The 16,712-nt window shown below is 45.5% G+C and overlaps 1 long non-coding RNA gene and 1 pseudogene across 1 annotated transcript; both read right to left on the bottom strand.

The window, feature by feature from the left end:
* Positions 1 to 6,988: 6,988 nt before the first annotated feature.
* On the bottom strand, positions 6,989 to 16,410 carry LOC123331398. Its single transcript, XR_006548010.1, has 3 exons — positions 16,120 to 16,410; positions 11,645 to 11,820; positions 6,989 to 7,392 (listed from the first exon to the last, which is right to left on the bottom strand). It is a non-coding gene; the product is annotated as an uncharacterized LOC123331398 (long non-coding RNA).
* On the bottom strand, positions 12,525 to 14,393 carry LOC102413592 (annotated as a pseudogene).
* Positions 16,411 to 16,712: the final 302 nt, after the last annotated feature.

Raw genomic sequence — 16,712 nt, 5'->3', positions numbered from 1 at the left:
GAGGAAATGGCACCCCACTCCAGTGTTCTTGCCTGGAAAATCCCATGGACAGAGGAGCCTAGTAGGCTGCTGTCCGTGGGGTCGCTAAGAGTAGGGCACGATGAGTGACTTCACTTTCACTTTTCACTTTCATGCATTGGAGAAGGAAATGGCAACCCACTCTAGTATTCTTGCCTGGAGAGTCCCAGGGACGGGAGAGCCTGGTGGGCTGCTGTCTATGGGGTCACACAGAGTCGGACACGACTGAAGCGACTTAGCAGCAGTGTTCAGCTTCTAATCCCTAAACTTCTAATGTATCCCTTCCTCACTTTCTCATTCGATAACCGTAATTTTTCTCTGTGTCTGTGAGTATGTTTCTTTTTGTAAATAAGTTCATTTGTCACATTTTTTTAAGATGCCATTTATTAGTGATATCGTATAGTATTTGTCTTTGTCTAACGGACTTCACTTAGTATGATAATCTCTATGTCCATCCATGTTGCTTCAGATGGCATTATTTTATTCTTTTTTTATGGCTGAGTAGTACTACATCTTCTTTATTCATCTGCCTGTTGACTTTCTTTTAATATGCAGCCTTCTCTTGGTAAGCTATGGCATGGATTTTCCCTCTCTGTCTCTCAAACACACCTACCCTTAACAAACACCAATGGTTCCACCTGCCACTGCTGCTTTCTGCCACACCGCCACCAACCACTCTTGTGAATACGGCATTCTCTCTTGGTACTTACAAATCTACTTCTCTTTTGGAAACATGACTGGTTGGTATTTCATTACATGGATATGTCATTGTCCCTTAATCTTTTGATAATCAGTTAGTTTACAGTCTTTTCCTACTATAAACAATTAGAACTAAATGCATTAATAGATAAACATTTGCATTCAGCTGTGGTATTTCTATATGTTTAAACTCATTGAAATAAACTTGTTCAATTAAAGAGTATGTGGGTTTTAAATTTTAATTCAAACTTCTCAAAGAGGCTGTGCTTCAACTTACCACTTCACTAACAGATTATGAGACAGACAGATAGAAAACGTGTTGCAAATGTTTTCTGTAGCTGGTTGTTTTTTGTTCCTCTTTGTTGATAAATAAACTTAGACACATTTATTTTTATGTTAATAGACTTCATTTCTCAGAACAGTTTTACAAAGATCAAATGAAAGCATACACCCTCTCTCCCGCATATTCCCACTCCTGAGACTTCCCTCTGTTATTAACATCTTGCACTAGTGTGGTGTATACTGTGTTTTAGCCTTGCATGTATATTAATGTAGTAAAATGTAAGAATCTCTTGTTTAATGGCTTCTGGAACCACTGGATTTTGTTAAGGGTGTGTGTGGAGACAGAGAGAGCAAAACAATGCCTTGCTCAGGACTCCTTTTGTTTGAGATTATTGAATGATTTAAACACTTTTGTTGTAGTTCTTACTGTGTATGAGGTGACATTATAGCAAATGAGACTTTGGTATTTATTGAGATGATCATGTAAATTTTCTATAGTAATCTGTTAATAACGTATATTCATGGATTTTCTAACATGGAGCCATTTTAGCATTCTGAGGACAAACTCAAGCTGGTTACGATGTATTATTCTTTTGCTAAATCCAAGATTTGATATGCAAATATTTTATTTAGGATCTTAAAACCTATTTTTATTGTGCTCTGACACTGCTTATATAAATTGCAAATGTCTATAGAATTTGCCATGCAATCTCTTGGACCTGTTGTAGTTTACAGGTGTGTATCTTTGAACATCTTTTCAATGTATTTTATGGAGATCAGTCTGTATGGTGCTTCTATTTCTTTTTTTCCCTAGTTTTGGACAGTTTTATTTTTTGAGGAAGTCATCTGTTTCACATGGATTTTAAAATTTGTGGTGCTTTAATATATTCTCTTTCATGCTTTAAAGTTATGTCCTGTCTTTGACATGCTGAATGTTGCTCACATATCTTTGCTCTCTTCCCCAAATCTACATGTTGCTGTTTGCCTTTCATCTTGATAATTTGTGCTTTCATGTTTACTAATTTTGTTCTTGAGCTTATTTTGATTTTTTTCCTAGCTTCTCAAGGTGAAAGCATAGCTCAATTCTTTGCAGCCTTTCTTGTTTTCTTGTAAATGCGGGTAAGGTTGTTTCTTTCAAATACCACTGTGTAGGTACATCATGGTCTTCATATTATTAGCTCCTAGAACCTACTGCTTTCCTTGCTGCATGGTCTCCTCCACTCCAAAACCAGGGAAGGAGTTCAAATCCCTTTCATGTTTGTAACCTCTGTCACCAGGAAGAGTCCTGACCCTTTCAAGGGATCGCATGACTAGATCTAACACACCCAGGATAATCTCTGTATCTTTTTTGCTTGTTTGCTTGTTAAAAATAAACATTGATTTCTCACAATTTTGGAGGTTGGAAAACCCAAGATTGTGGTGGGGCAGGTTCTGTGTTTGATAAAGGCTTGTGCTCTCTGTAATTTATTGTGGCAAAAATGCAAATTTCATGACTTAAGATCAATGAACTTGGGGACTTAATTACATGTGGAAAATCCCCGTTTCTATATAACTTAAGTATGGAAATGACATTGCTTTATATTCACAGGTTCTGCCCACACTCAAGACCATGAGATTACACAAAAATGAGGGTCCACAGGGTCCCCTTAGAATGCTACCTGCCACAAACATCACAACCAGGTGATTTATGCTGGTACAACCCACAGACCTTATTCAAATTTTCCCAGGTTTACCTGTGTGAGTGTATGTGTTCTATGTATGTAGCCTCTTTTGCTGGCTACAAAACTATATATAGTTTATACTTACCTTGTTAATTGGCTAATCAAGTCTAACATTTACATGATATGCATACTTGTAAATTCAGTGGGCTATTTCAATTTGAGAATCCTTGGGGTTTTATTTTAAATTTTATAATTTTGAGGGGTTTTTTTGTTATAGAAAATTTTCTTCAATTATTTTCTCTCTTCCATTTCCGCCCCCTCCCCTTTTCTTCTAGAATGCTGCTTAGATGGATATTGAAACATCTGGACCTATCTCCCTTGACTCTCCAATATTCCTTTATGTTTTCTATTTGTTTATCTATTTGCACTGGATTCTGGAATAGCCTCTAAACTTTGTCTTCTAGGTTGCAAATTGTCTCTTCCGTGACCCATTCTGCTATTTAGCCATTGTACTAAGATTGTGCTATAACCAAATAACATTTTAATTGTAAGGTCTCTGTTTGGGTCTTATTTATCAATGAAATGTTTATTTCTGTCTGATAATAATTTTATTCATTCTAATACATTATTTTTCTGCATTTTGCTTCCTTGGGTACTGCAACGTCTGTTCGCCTTTCTAGCGTGGTACAAACATTGAGTGGTTTTGAGTTTTATGTGAGCAGTGCACATGTTCTTTTCACACTGTTGGTGTGAGGGTGGCTGAGAGACAGGACGTACTGCCTGGGTTGTAGCCACCAGCTCTGCTTTTGGGAAAGCATTCTTAGCTCCTCTCTTGCCATTTCCCTGGGGCAGTGCCCTGCCCCGTCAGCCCAAGTAACCATGTACTCTCAATACTTTTGCTTTGGTGCAGACTCAGATCTGACTCACTGCTTGGTACAAAGAATGTCATGTGGACCAACTCTGGCAGATAATCCCTATAAACAACCCCGTGGAGTGTCCTGGGTGCTGTGCTGTGTGCTTAGTCACTCAGTCATGTCCAGCTCTTTGGGATGCCACGGACTGTAGCCCGCCAGGCTCCTCTGTCCAGGGGATTCCCCAGGCAAGAATATTGGAATGGGTTTCCATGCCCTCTTCCAGGGAGTCTTCCCAACCCAGGGATTGAACCCAGGTTCGATCTTCCTTCCCACAGTGAAGGAAGATTCTTTACCATCTGAACCACCAGGGAAGCCAAGAATACTGGAGTGGGTAGTCTAGCCCTTCTCCAGGGGATCTTTCTGACCCAGGAATCGAACTGGGGTCTCCTGAATTGCAGGTGGATTCTTTACCAGGTGAGTTACCAGGGAAGCCTGTCCTGGGCACTGCTCCTTCCAAAATCCACTGCCTTCATGGTAGCACCCCTGGAATGGTTACCATGTTTGGAGCATCCCTGACTTGCTTACCTTACTCCTCCCTTTCATCTCCTAGGAAATCAAGATCACTTGTCATCAATAGAAAGTAACTAAAAGTAAATGCAATGGGGGAAGAAAACTAACCCAGAGTGATTAAATTCCACCCAAACACCTCAAGACTGCTTCCTCAAGGCTTTTTGTCTGAGGGCTCTCCACGGATTTTTGAAAAGGGATGTTAGTATTAGAGATTTAGACACACTATCATCAAACCCAAGGCTTTCTCCCCAGTTTAAACAGAAGGTTTAGAACGGAATAGAAAAAGAACTTTTTAAAATATGTAACCCAATATATTATTGGATGCTGAAGCAGTCAACCACCTAAAGTATCTCCTGTGCTTCCGGAGAGCGCTGGAAACGGGTGTCCTCAAAGTTGTCTTCTGACGCTGAGAGACTAGGTTTCTGTCCATACCACTCACATCCCTCCCCTTGAGGGTGTTTCTACTGTGTCACATCCACATTCGTGTGGCCTGTGGGGCACACGGGCAGGGCAGGTTCAGAGGATGTTGATCACAATTTGCAAGGAGTAAATTTTTAAACCCTTGAACATTGGCTTTCATTGTGTAATATATGATTCCATGTCTGGGCAATTGAGTGAATAATAATTTTTTACTCTGAAAACGACATGTTTGACAAATCAAGTATTCCAGACTCTTTGTGTTGACTTTGAAGTTCGTGACACCCCATCCAAGAGGCAGGGTTTGCGCTCACCTTGGCCCCACCTCTGGTAGAATTCACTGATAGGGCCCCCTGGTGGCTCAGGGGCGAAGAGCCGGCCTGCCATGCGGGAGTCGTGGCAGGAGCCGCAGGTTCAATATCTGGGTTGAAAAGATGCCTGGCATCAGGAAGATCTCCTGGAGAAGGAAATAGTAACTCATTCCAGTATCCTTGCCTGGAAAATCCTACGGACAGCCAAGTCACACACGACTTAGTGGCCAAACGTGCTGTGGCTTCAGGCGTGTCCGACTCTTTGCGACCCCAGGTCTGTAGCCCACCAGGCTCCTCTGTCCCTGGGATTCTCAGGACAGAATAGTGGAGTGGGTTGCCATTTCCTTCTCCAGGGAATCTTCCCGACCCGGGGATCGAACCCAAATCTGTCGCGTGTCCTGCTTTGACAGGCCTCTTTACCACTAGTGCCGCCTGGGAAGCCCAGTGGCCAAACCGAAAAAAAAACAAAAAATGTAAAATGACACACTAAAATAAAGAGCCTATCCAGGAACATTTTATATATCTTAAACTAGTGATCATGGGTATTCCTCCTTACTGTTCCTTTTTTGCAGGAAACTGTTGGTGCTCTCTCTTGTCCCCAGTTTCGAAGAGATGCCTTGTTTTTGTTTGGTTTAATGCCAGATTCTATTTACAGGCAGATTTTATGACACCGGAGTGGCTTCCGGTGTCCAATCGTATTTCTTGGGTCCCGGATGCAGATATTCAAAATAAGCGAGTGCTTGCAAGCCTCTCAGAGATTGCACTGTCCCTGACTCTCAAGTTCAGGGCGGGGGGCGAGTTGAGAGAGTAGCATTGACGTATATACACTACCATGTGTGAAGCAGAGAGCTGGTGGGAAGCTGCTGCATGACACAGGGAGCCCAGCCTGGCGCTCTGTGATGACCAGAGGGGCCGGAGGCTCAAGAGGGAGGGGACACATGAACATATCCCCTGCTGCGCAACAGAAACTAACACAACATTGTAAAGCAATTATATTCCAATTAAAAATAACTAAATTGAGAAAAAAAAAAAGTGACCCCCCCCCACCACCACATTCAATGTACTGGTGATGAAATTTAAAAATTACCAAAAAAGTATATAGAGCCAAATCAGCAATTCTGTGAAGCAAGGACATCAGAATGGGGGAATATCAGCCTCTACTCTTTGGGAGTGAAGAGTGTATTTACCATCTCCATAAACACAAATTAGATAATTTGCCCTTAAAACCAGTCTTTTTTCACTCAGTTGATATCTATGTAAAAAGCAACGCTGTCCAAGGCCCTCAAATTCTCAGTCCAATGAACCAAGATCAAAAGAATACAGCACTTAAACAGAGGGGTAGGTTTTAGGGGCTCTGACGCTGACATCCCAAATAAAATAACCCACTTTACAAAAATAAGTCTAATAACTTGGCAAAATGTCAATGATGTGCCATTGTTGGTTCTTTGCTTTAGTATGTTGTTTTGAACAGAGGAATAAACAACCAGTTAAAGAAACCCCAACTTACTAATCAATTACATGCAGGTGTTTATAGATTTCTTCTGTTTTAATGAATTAGACTTGGACTTGTGCCATCCTAGAAATGACTTAGACACTAAAGGAACAGCTGACAGCTTAGAATTCAATAATGTTTGGAGTGATGCTGCCTTGTATCCATTCAAGACCCAAACCAGGAAGCTTCAGTTACTTACTGTGTGTGTGGAAGGCACGTGCATAACTATCTGACATTCTAATTGATACTTGTAAAAATCTGATCCACAGACCCTTAGACTCGATGGTTTAAAAGAGCAGTGTGATGATTTCCTGTATGAGATCAACTCATAAACAGTGTCTGGCTTTCAGCAGAGAAGCACATTCTCGTGTGGTCTGTTTTGACATTTATGGCCAATTGTAAGGACTGCTCTGTGCCCTCTGTGTATTGCATATTTTCTGGCCATTTTTGGCCACAGTCATATCTGTTCTCGTGGCTCCACACTTGAGTCTGATGTGGTGGCTGTGTCTCCCCTTCCGTGTGTAATACAACAACCCCTGTGAGAACAATTTTGTCTTTGCAGGTTAGTGCTCAATTGTAACTCCAGTCAAAGCTCAGGACACATCACTGCTCGCCCTTGCGTCTGGAAGAGCGACCACTTCACTCAATTCAACATTTTTTATTTTACCTACAGAATTGGTACCATATTGAGGCCTCCTGGAGGGGGAGAGAAGGGTGTGGGGGAGGAAGGGTTTGAAATGATAAGCTAAGTATAGGTTTCCCATATGTTCTGCCGAGTTCAGGGAGGAATTCATGCTGTTATGGTAACACCCTAAGAACCATAAAACAAGCAAGGAGAATAAATTTCCTCCTCTGAGCTCTTTGCTGCCACCCACTATCTTTGGTCCCAGTGACTGGGGAAGAGCCCTTCAGCTCGGCTCTGGGCTCTGGGGCTTGACAGCATTGCACAGACCTTGCTCTTCTCTGGGTGAAACGAGGCTGGTGCGTCCCAAACACACAGGGGAGGTTTTGAGGGAATCCGGGTGCCGCGCTGTGAGCTCGGAAGGGCTGTGTAAGTGTGAAATGCGGTACATTGCCTTTATAAGTACCTATCAAAACAAATGAAAACATCTCGTTTAACACACAGTATTTGAGTAAACACGTTGCGGCTATACCAAAATAATCCCCCCAAATATTAAACAACAAATCAACCCCCTGTCAGAGCCTGACTCACTGGATGAATGGGGGAATGAAGAAAACCGTAACTCAGTCGCTTGACGACGGCTCAATGAAATCGGTGAGTTTGTGAGGTGGAGTGTATGATTTCTGCACACAGCAACCAAGAGAACTTCAAATGCTTTCTTCTCTTTCTTCATCGAAATCGAGCAGATCCCTGAGTTCATGAATTGGGGGATACAGGCTCAGAAGCGTCCCGCCTCCCACCAAATAGGAGCAGAACGTTCAGATACAAGGACTATGTTTCTACTCCGCCTGGGCCCCAGGCAGGCTGTATCATCGGTAGCAGACAGCCCTAGTTCCCGGAAGAAAGAACAACTCAGTCATTACCCAGGTGCCATACAGCTGTTCACAGGGTTATCCGGGACCATAGCAGAACACAGTCTCTTCTGCCCAAGAACACATTGCTATCTATTCCTTAAGGCTGAAAGAGAAACACTGAAGTTGTCTTAAATATTCTCCTGCTGTTACAACCTTCCTCTAAGCTTCCAAGACTGTTACCAGCCATGAGTGGTGTATCCAATCCTTCTCCAACAAATGTCATCACACGCGGTTCCAAAAGAGGATGGGAAAGTCTCAACATAAGCCCGCCGGAGAAATCATATTGTTCCTCCAAAGCATATTTTGTATCGAAACTGATGCCTAATATCTGTGACATTCTAGAGCTCTAAAGGAAGGATTTAGCTCTGCTGATATACAGCTGTCTGAGAATTCAGCCTCTTCCATCAGGATCTGTTGTTGTTCAGTCGCTCAGTTGCGTCCAACTCTTTGCGACCCCATGGACCACTCAACACCAGGCCTCCCTGTCCATCTCACCATTTCCTGGAGTTTGCTCAGACTCATGTCCATTGAGTCAGTGATGGTTAAGGCGGATATGTCAGCCAACAGAATCAGGGCTGATTTCCAGCTCATTTCTAATGTGACTCTGTCCCCACCCCTCTCAAATGCCACACTCTCTGTGGGCCATGGTCTCATGGATACCAATGTGAACATACACAAGACATTCCCAAACATCCTATGTGTTTATCCATCATTCAGTGAGTATTTTTCAAGCCCGTTCTTTGGGTATTGGACTACAAGGGTGAGCAGCAACAGACCATACTTGCTCAAAATGCACATGATCTAGATTATCAGAGGACAAAAACATCCTGCAATCCCTGCATGCAATAGCCAAGATTTCAAGCTCAGAATGCCGATTAAGTGTGGATCAGGCGTTAATACTTTGAAAGGGCATAATTATAACTATATTATCTGTGATCAGGGAGATAAGATAAATGTCATAGAAATGTGTTTAATATTGGATACATGCTACATTACAGAACAACTATGAATTTGTGTATCCTGTGTACATTAAAAGTTGGATATGTGTAAGGGTAAAAGCTGAGTCTAATTTTTTATCTGCAGGATGAGGAATTGACTTTAATTCTTTCTCAGCTAATTAAAGGAAAATTAGAAAAACAAACTGCTAAAGCACTAAATACATTTTGATTACTTATGGATATAAGCAGTTATTTTGGTTTTATTCATTGACTTACTGAAAGCATAATGATAGGTGAAATTAAGAATTAATAGAGTAATCGTGAGGGTTTATTCGGCAGACAGAATTAGGTCTGCTGTTTTCCCACCTTATAATTGGGAGTGTGAAGTTACAGGGTTTGCTCTTGGATAAAGTTAGGCAGCATTGAGCCCTTGTTCAGATAAATCGAGCTATTCGAGATAGAACAAAGGCTCTGGGTTGGGGGAGAAGGTGACGAGTGTGGTTGCATCTGGGTTCCGTTCTAGGCGCCTGGGGGAGACAGGAGAAGCCCCCTGGCAGACAGCTGGGTGGAGAGGGTCAACTCGAGGTGAGGCTGGATGTGCAGGGAAGAGATGGAATGATAGCTTGATGGAGGAAAGGTCAGTGGAAGGATATATATATATATGTATTTTTTTTTTTTTTTACTTAAAACAATGCAGATTTATTATCTTCATAGTTTTGGAGGTCAGAGTCCAAAATGGCTCTCAGTGGGCAAAACTCAAGGTATGGGCAGGGCTCTCCTACCTTCCAGAAGCCCTAGGGGAAAATCCATTTCCTCTCCCTTTCCAGTTTCCGGAAGCTTAGTGTATGGCCCCTTCCTCCATCCTCAAGGCCAGTGATGCTGATCTGAGTCCCTCCCATATGGCCACCTCTCTGGTTCTGTCTTCAGAGTCCCCCTCCAGCCCCTGACCCCCCCCCAACTTTTTTCCTTTTTAGGATTTGTATTAGCATAGGAAAAAGTGGTGCTTGCAGACCAAGGCAAAGGAGAGAATGGACATGGATGGACTAGGAAGCCCAAAGATGGAGGAGGAGCAGGCGAGGCTGGCGCTTGTCTGGTGGGGGGTGTGCCTGGAAGGGGGTTGCGCCTCTGGGTGAGGGGTACATGGCGTGAGGGGGTGGGAGGAGATGAGAGAAATCTTCAGGTGGAGAGGGAGGACTTGAGTTCCCCTGCAATGACCGCGTCCTCACAGGGAGGTGGACGTGGGTCTTCCTCTAGCAGACGACTCATGTGGGACCTTGGGTAAGGTGGGCAGGGCCTGGAGCTGGGAGATGGTCTGGATTTAGAGAATCCATGATCCTACATTGGGGTTTCCTAACAGGTTCAACAGGTCAGGCGTGAGACAGGAGAAAACGATGACAGTGAAGTTGTTCCTGCAGGCAGGAGTGGGGAGACGGAGTCATGAGGAGGCCAGCCAAGGCTCCATCTCATCTCCTGGGGAGCCTTCAGCAGTGCCAGAGCCTGGGTCCCCCCCAGATTGGTACATTCACCCAGCCCTGGCTGCTTCCAGGGCTGAGAGCTGCTGGTGAGACCCAATGAAACACACTGTCAGCACGCCGGAGCTTTTGGAGAAGTGACAGGCGGACTGAGGATGCTGCCGAAGAGGTGAGGAAAGGAGAGGAACTCGCCTGAGCATGCACAGGAGCAGTGCGGGGTGTGTGTGCACGCGTGCATGCACGCTCGAGTGTGCAACCACAGTGGTACAGTGGTGGTTTGATGCATGGAACGGGTTCATAGAATTGGAACACAGGACTGAGGAAAGTGTATCGTGAACATATTTGGATCCTTTACAAAGATATCGAGACTGGGTCTAATTTGGCTACTCATTTAACAAATCACCTTTATAAAATAGTTGAGCCAACATGAGAAGTAAATATTTGAGTGTCCTAGAAATTCATTGCCAAGGAGAGAGGTTGAAAGAGCCCTGGAAACTGGGGCCAGTCTGAAATGCAATGGAACTCCAGCTCCGAAGCTCATTAGTCCCTCAAAGAAGGAGCGCTGGCTGGTGGGCAGGGAAAACAGGAGAAAATGTGAGAAAGCGGGCAGAGTGCTGGGGCACAAGATGGCACCAGGACATGGCCAGGTTCTCAGGCCTGGATGCTGGCAGCCTTTGGGGCCAGTAGAAGACTGTGCCCTTCCACCTCTCTGCTGTACCCCCAGGCCCCAAGATACACCTGCCTAGCATACAGGCTTTATCGGAAGGGACTTTGAAAAGAGTGTTCAGAAGGCCTTTGCAGTGGGCAGTTATGAAGGGTGAGTGAGGGAGTGAAGTCGCTCAGTCGTGTCCAACTCTTTGCGACCCCATGAACAGTAGCCTACCAGGCTCTGCCGTCCATAGGATTTTCCAGGCAAGAATACTGGAGTGGGCTGCCATTTCCTTCTCCAGGGGATCTTCCCAACCCAGGGATCGAACCCGGGTCTGCTGCATTGCAGACAGACGCTTTACCATCTGAGCCACCTTAGCTTACTGGGTGAGCACAGTTTTGGTACCCAGCACAGTTATTTATTACCTTTGTAGAATTGGACAGTTACTCCTGTCCACATTCTTTTTTGGGGACTACTTATAGCACTCACCTCCTAGGATTAAGGATCATATGAGAGGATGCTTTCTTGTTCATTTGCTAAGTCATGTCCAACTCCTTGTGACCCCATGGACTGCAGCATGCCAGGCTCCTCTGTCTTCCACTGTCTCCCGAAGTTTGCTCAAATTCATGTCCATTAAGTTGGTGATGCTATCTAACCATCTTATTCATGAGAGGATACATGCAAAATGTTTTTCATAGTGTCAGGAGCAGGGTGAGTACTTTACACGGGCACTCTAGCTACCCACCTGGAAGGCTCCAAGGCCGGCAGGGTGACCCCTTCTAGGTCTTTTCTCCTGGATGCATGGAGCTGTGGGTTGTGCCCACTACTTATCAAGGCTCTTTGCCATTGTATCTTCACAAAGTCAGGTTCCAAGTTGTAATTCTCTTGCACCAGCCGTGGATTGCATTAGTTCCTAGAGAACTGAGAAACACTGGGTGGGTTCTGGGTCTGATGTGGCCTGACCCCTCACCCAGCCTTGCTAAGGGAAGACCATGCCATTCCACCCTGACCCCAAGCTGAAGGTAACACTTCTTTTTTCTCCTCTGAGCCTTGAGCCCACTGCTCTGTTGAGTATCTGCTTCATCTTCCTCCCAGGCTGCAGGGCCTTGGGGACAAGCTCACATCCATTCCTTTCACCTTGACCTTATCACAACACTTAGTTCTCTGTCTGTCCTTCACCAACACTGTATAGCGCTGATGAACAAGGGAGTGTTTCAAAATACCAACCACTAAAAGCAGTGTTTGCAGATCTGGGCATTTTTTAACCTTCTGAATTTTAGTAAAATGGACATTTTCCATCCTAGAAGCGGCAATAACCGTTTTGCTTTACAAAGCTGCAGCAGGTAAGTAAAGGTGGGTCTACAAAGATGACAATGTTTTATTGAGGTCACACTGGTGGAAAAGAACGCCCCAATTTTTCTCCTCTGAAGATAGATTCCTTTTAGTTATTTATTTAATAGCTGTGATCACAGGTAGAGAAGATAACAATTTTTGCTCTGGACTAAATATATATGAAGAGATACATTTCACGAGGAAAAGTGCCCAAGGCAAAAACCGCTTTCCCCCCAGGACTCTGGTTAAGATGAATAACCCCAGTGGGCTCTCAGAGGAGTGTGTCATAACCACATAGTCTCTCGGGGATGTCACGAAAATGTGTGGAGGTCAGACCACCATCCCCACTCAGCATGAAAGAGGCACTCCAGAAAGCTTGGGTTGACTTTATAGAATGAATTACTCCATCTGTATTGCAAGTCCCCAAGCACTCAAGTGTACACAAGATTAATCAGATTCAGAACACAGCTTTTATTTTTTTTTTCATCATTCAGTTTCCTTTAATGACCCCCGTTCTCCTTGAAGGGCAGGTACAGCAGCTAGGCAACAGCAAGAGATGTTCGCTTGAAGGCCTTGCCTTGATTGAAGGCTTTGCCCACATGCTGGAAAGCCCCTTCCCAGGAAAAGTATTCTCTAACCACTGTCTGGGTCTCCTCACTGCTAGCATCCAGTCTCCACCATACATATGACTTGTGGTCCATAGGCCAATCTGGGCTCCACAGAAAGGCAAGCGCCAGCCTTGGAAGACCCAGATTCTGGAAATGGAGCTGCTGTGGTTGGTTCTGTAGAGAAAGACACTGGCAAAGGCATTCTTCCTCAGTTTGTCCAATGGCTTGGAACAGCCCAGTGACAAGCTGCAGCTCAGGGAGGCTTGGGAAGCGGTATTCGGACTACCACAGGGACCAGCCACCCTTATCTGGTGAAGTGAAGTCGCTCAGTCCTGTTCAACTCTGCGATCCCATGGACTATAGCCTACCAGGCTCCTCCATCCATGGGATTTTCTAGGCAAGAGTGCTGGAGTGGGTTGCCATTTCCTCCTCCAGGGGATCTTCCTGACCCAGGGATCGAACCCGGGTCTCCCACATTGCGGGCAGAATGCTTTACCGTCTGAGCCACCAGGGAATCCCACCCTGATCAAAGTGCTCCCCAATACGGCAGCACCACAGACAGCATGTTCTCATGGGAGTACGCGCCTTAAATCCATCCAACAAGAAGGTACACTCTTGGGCAGGTGAGCAGAGAGGGGTCCTTGGCCTTCTGCTCAGCAGCCAGCACCTGCTCAATTCACCCAGCTCCTCCTCGGGAGCAGGGCAGCCACCTTCTTCTCCTCTTTCTGCTTCGTCTGGGGCCTCTGCCTGGCTTCTTGAGAACCTTTCTCTTTCCATGGGGTGTCCTTTTTAGGCTGGCTCTCTGCAAACCGTTTAGGATCCAACCGGGCCATTTTCTCACAGAGCTTCAACTCCCCCAAGGCAGCCTGGAACTGGGGCTGGTTCATGTGGGTGAGGAACCAGCAGTTGGTATTAGGGAAGGCCTGGCAGAAAGAAAGCTCCAGAAACTGTGAATAAAGCCCCAACAGGCTGCTGACAACTGTGATGTCAGCCGGTGTCACATGTCCGCCCACCAGAAGAGTCCAAGCCTTCAAGGGAGCGTCCAGCAGCCCCAGAATCCGCCTCATCCCCTCCTCCTCCTCCTCCTCCTCTGTGGCCTCCTTGTCACGATGCATGATGTCCCAGTAGGGGGACCGCCGGGTCCCGGCCGGGGACACTGTGTCGCTGCCATCAGCCAAGCCCACCCACCGCCCCAGCTGCACTGCTGCCTTGGGAGGATGTCCTCAGGGCTCACGTAGGAGGCCGCGACATCGCCCTCCAACATACAGAATCCACCTCAAAGGCTGGAACCTTGCTGGCGGGAAATTTATGGAGCAATTTGGGGGTGCAGCTGGTTTGGCCGAAATGGAAGCTGGGTGGTGCCCAGAACACAGGGACCTGAGCCCCCCTCTACTGAGCAGTAATGAGGGTCTTCAGGCCCCCCAGCTGTCAGGACATGTGCACGGGGTCCTAGCCATCATGGCGATTTCATAGAGAGAGGGGCCAGAACATGGGTTTAAAAAAAAAACAACACAGGAGCTTCCCTGGTGGCTCAGTGGTAAATAATCTGCTGGCCAATGCAAGAGACACAGGTTCGATCCCTGATCCGGGAAGATTCGACATGCCTCCGATCAACTAAGCCTGTGCACCACAGCTATTGAGCCAGCACTCTGGAGCCTGGGAACCACAATTATTGAGCCCACCACCCGCAACTCCTGAAACCTGCATGCCCCAGAGTCCGTGCTCCAACCACAACAAGAGAAGGCCCTGCAGTGAGAAGCCCACGCACTGCAACTAGAGAGCAGCCCCTGCTCACTGCAACTAGAGAAAGCCAAGCAGCAACAAAGACCCAGCACGGTAAAAAAAAAAAAAAAAAAAAAAAAAAAAATCACTAATGTAACAAACACTGTTTCTCATTTCCTTTGAAGGACTGCAGAGATCAGTTCATGTCTTTAAATATTTGGACAAAAACAACAGCAACAAAAACACGTAGGTCATTTTTTTTTTTTTTTTTAACTGAAGAAACTAAAGGTACCTAACGCCCAAGTTGCAGACTGGAACCTTGAAAGCAGCTGGGCAAGTACTAATGGGCCCATAAAACACTGCCCGGTCTCTGCCTGCTGCCTAATTACTCATCGGCGTGGCCTTTGTTCAGCCCGTGCCTGCTTTTACAGCACAGTCAAACAAGGTAGAACTGTGTCCATTTATGGGAAAGTCAAAGACCAATAAATAAAAAGTTTAATTTCCTGATTCCCTGAAGTCGATGGGGCTTAGAAAATACTCACCAATCCTTGCAATGATGGTCTTTCAAAAAAAAAAAAACTGTGTGAGCAGCACCTTGTATCAAATTTCATTGCTCATAAAAGAGAATCAGATTATGTTAAGTGAAAAAAAGCAGGGCACAATGTCCTCAGTGTTTACAACTACAAAACTATCTGCTGAGGGCAGAGGACTGGAAATGTGCAATTGTGACCAGACGTTTGTGATGGGGGCAGGGTTCGGGGAGATTTTTTTTCCCCCATTTTCTACATTTTCTGCTGCTACTTTGGTTTTATGACAACAGCAAAAAATTAGATATCAATCAGTAAAACAATTAGTTAATTGTCTAGCAGCTCCTAGTCCCCAGAACAAAGAACATCACAGGAGGCTTCCCACGTTAAGCAAATCCATTAAAAACCAAGAAATTCAACTAAGTGTCAGAGGACCGAGGGTCTCACTTTCATCTGGAGGACTGCTGATTTTTACAGCTGTCCCAAGCAGCTCCATTAGTAAAAATTAATCCCTCATCAGGTCTCTCCACTTAGTGAAATCTTTCAGGTCATTAATAATACTTAGGAAACTTTTTCTCCATCAGTATGATATGAAAGGTGTGGCAAGGAACCGAGTGTATGATTCCTCTCTCTGGTCATTTCCCTTTGTTTTGAAAACAGCTCGGGCGATACGAGCTGGATTGGGCTGTTTACAGGGAGCAAACTGCACAAGGGGACAGAACCAGTCCTAACTTGTTGCAGCCCACACGGTCTGGGTGAGCCGGCCAGTGCTGGCTCTTCATCCAGGGACTGCGTCCAAGGGACTCATTGCTGCTGCTGCCGCTCTGTCTGCTGACTTGGAAGAACTGGGGTCGATGCATTTGCTGACTGGATCTCTTGCCTCCTCTCTTTTGCTCCTTGCCAGTACCTTGCCTAGCTTCCTTTTTTTTTTCCCAACTGATTTCTCCACTGGTGGTCCTCTGAGCCCTGCTCTTCGCCCTCTACCTCCCCCTCCCTCCTCCTTGCATGCATTTTGTTGCTCAGTTACTTACCTAGACAACCACTGATGCAGCAAAACTGGCTGCACCCTCTCCAGGGGCACAGGAGATGCGAGATAAAGGAGAGTGGCTTCCCTCTCAGTTCAGTCGCTCAGTCGTTTCCTACTCTTTGTGACCCCATGGACAGCAGCACACCAGGCCTCCCTGTCCATCACCAACTCCCAGAGCGTCCTCAAAACTCTTGTCCATCGAGTTGGTGATGCCATCCAGACATTTCATCCTCTGTCGTCCCCTTCTCCTCTTGCCTTCAATCTTTCCCTCTGGGAGGTTACATTCTTGTGGGGAGGAGACATGCAGACAGGGAAAAGTAATTTAACTCTAATGAGATGAATATTCCCCAAGGCAGGCCCGGGTTTGGGCGGTATCCTTATATGACCCATAAACATGGAAACTCAGCAAGTCCAAATGTGAGCTCAAGCACTCCTCCCCCTTGTAGCCCACATTTTGGTTAAAGACATTGCTGTCTATATAGTCACCAAAGCTTGAAGCTAGATGCCTTCCGCCCTCCCTCTCACCCCCAGCATCCTGCCATTCCACCTTAGGATCATCTCTTTAATAATTCCCTTCTTTCCATTCTCACCACAACT

Source organism: Bubalus bubalis, chromosome 23 (genome assembly GCF_019923935.1).
Source record: "Bubalus bubalis isolate 160015118507 breed Murrah chromosome 23, NDDB_SH_1, whole genome shotgun sequence".
NCBI lineage: Eukaryota > Metazoa > Chordata > Mammalia > Artiodactyla > Bovidae > Bubalus > Bubalus bubalis.
The sequence above is the reverse complement of the archived record's forward strand: the minus strand, read 5'-3'. Positions and strand labels throughout refer to the sequence as shown.